This window comes from Octodon degus, unplaced genomic scaffold (assembly GCF_000260255.1).
Source record: "Octodon degus isolate 3935 unplaced genomic scaffold, OctDeg1.0 scaffold00281, whole genome shotgun sequence".
Classification (NCBI taxonomy): Eukaryota; Metazoa; Chordata; class Mammalia; order Rodentia; family Octodontidae; genus Octodon; species Octodon degus.
Genome location: NW_004524857.1, coordinates 1,702,378 through 1,704,853, shown reverse-complemented (window position 1 = coordinate 1,704,853; position 2,476 = coordinate 1,702,378). Strand labels below are relative to the sequence as shown.

The 2,476-nt window shown below is 51.5% G+C and overlaps 1 pseudogene; it reads left to right on the top strand.

Moving 5' to 3' along the window:
- The first annotated feature begins 252 nt into the window (after positions 1-252).
- LOC101583249 lies at positions 253-1,434 on the top strand (annotated as a pseudogene).
- The last annotated feature ends 1,042 nt before the right edge of the window (positions 1,435-2,476 follow it).

Here is a 2,476-nt window from a genome sequence, read left to right as displayed (position 1 = left end):
GGAGAAGGAGGAGAAGAAGAAGGAGGAGGAGGGGGGAGGAGGAGGAGGAGGAAGAGAAGAAGCAGAAGCAGAAGAACAAGAAGAAGAGAAAATATGATTAAAATTTTAAAAACTTATGACACAGGGCATGGGCGTGGACCCACCTGCATGGCTTGGGGCCATGGAGCTGAACCTTCCCTCCAGACCAATTCCGTGTTGCACAGTATGAGTGGCATCTCCTGATGGCTCGGCCACTGGCCCAGCCCCCAGGACATGGCCCTCCAGCGTGAGCAGAGCAACCAACCTACTTCCAGCCACTGGGAAGGTGGCACTCGGAAAGCAGACCTCAACACCAAAAGGAAAAAGAAAGTGGCAGAGATATACCAGGCTCTGAACAGTGAGCCCACTGACATGGCTGCCCTCAGACACATGGCTATCAGTTAAGGAGGACTCCTGACCGATGAAATCAGACAAAAAGTGTGGCCCAAGCTCCTCAATGTCAGCATCAGTGACCCACCACCTGTACCAGGAAAGAACCAACAGGAGATGAGCAAGGACTACCAGCAAGTGCTGCTGGACATCAGGTGGTCATTACGGCACTTCCCCCAGCATGCCAGAGGAGCAGAGGGAAGGGCTCCTCTTCATCTTGGAGTGAAACCCTCAGCTGCACTGCTACCAGGGCTACCATGACATCATGGTCACCTTTCTGCTGGTAGTAGGCAAGAAGCAGGCAACATCCTTGGTAGAAAAGTTATCTACCCACCACCTCAGGGACTTTATGGATTCCACAATGGACAACACCAAGCACATATTAAACTAACTGATGCCTATTACTGACCAGGTGAATCCAAAACTCCACGACTTCATGCACAGTGCTGAGATAGAGACCATCTTTGTGCTCAGCTGGCTCATCACCTGGTTTGAGCATGTCCTGTCTGACTTGAGGCACATTGTATGGTTATGCGACTTCTTCCTGGCCTGTCACCCACTGACGCCCATTTATTTTACAGCTGTGATCATGCTGTACTGTGAGCAGGAAGTCCTGGACTGTGACTGTGGTATGGCCTGGGTCCTCCACCTTTTGTCCCAGATCCTTCTGGACTTGCCCTATGAGACTCTGATCAGCTGGGCAGGGCACCTTTTTGTTTAATTTCCCTCTTCTGAGCTCACAAGGGAGGCAGCTACTCAGCAGCAGGCCCAAGAACAGTAGCCTCTACCTTTAAATACTTCGAGCTGGCATCAGCCCAACAGAGGCCAGACATAGTGCTTCTGCAGTTTTGGGGACTTCTGCGGCCTGAGACTCGAACAAAGGGTGTCCTGACCAAACGAAGGACCAACCGCTTTATGAAACTGACAGTGATGGGACTGACAGTGGCACTTGGGGTGGCTGCACTGGCAGTGGTAAAGAGTGCCCTGGAGTGGGGCCCAAAGTTCTAGCTCCAGCTGTTCCCCTAAGCCCAGCCACAGGGCCACTTCTCACAGTGCATCCAGGCCTTACCCTTCAATGGAAGGACTGAGAGGGAGGAATCTCCTTGATTAAAAGGCTCCAGGTCAGGGTGTTCTGTTTCTGCCACCCTTTCCTGCCTGGCTATGTGGCCGTGGCTGAGGGCACAACAGAGCCAGCTGGCGCTGCAGGCTCCGGGCCAGGCGCATCACTCCGCACACCTGAGCTCTGCTGTGCCATTCCCCGCCTCCTGGAGGATGTGGGCTTTTAGCTCCCAGCTGCTTGGGAAACTCTGGCCCAGACTTGGGGTGCCACAGGAAAGAAGGGGTCACTGCTGAAGAAATCGGGCCTCAGGTGAGAGTGAGAGGGCAGAGGATTCCTGCTGGGAGCCAGACAGGCCTTCTAGAGAGCATTTCTATTCAATGGCCAGAAAGCGGACATGAACTGGGTCCCTGGATAAGTCCTACTCAACTTCTGCCTAGAAACCACATTTCTGTACCGGGCATTTCCAGTGCAGCAGGAAGGAATATTCCTAAACTGGTTTCCCTGCCTTCCATGGCCTACGCCCTACTTTTGTATAAGAGAGATCATTTATAGAAGACACTTTCATTACTATTTTTCGAATCATACACACCTAATATATGATAGTTTCACTTTACCAAGTTCCTTCATGGAAAGAAATATGTCCTCCTCAGAAAGGTGCTTCTAAGAATTTATGCTTCTGTAACATTTCTCATTTGTCAGTGATGCTGTTTGTAAACAGACTCACACTTCCAAAGTACCCATCTCCAAACCATCTTTCCTTGGTTCCTGTTTATCACAGATCTCCCTTCTCCTCCCAGCTAAGCCCACTCTACCCTTGCGTTATCTTGGTTTGATTTGTCCTCCATGGCTGGTCTCTACATCTCGATGGAAATGTCAGGGGAAACTGGCTGGCCCTGAAAGGGGACAGCACAGCCCGAGGAGCAGATCAGCAGCCAGCAGGCCTTGGGAGCAAGAGCAAGTCTCAGATCTGAAAAAGTCCTCCTGTACGCAGAGCCAGGTTGGTTCTAT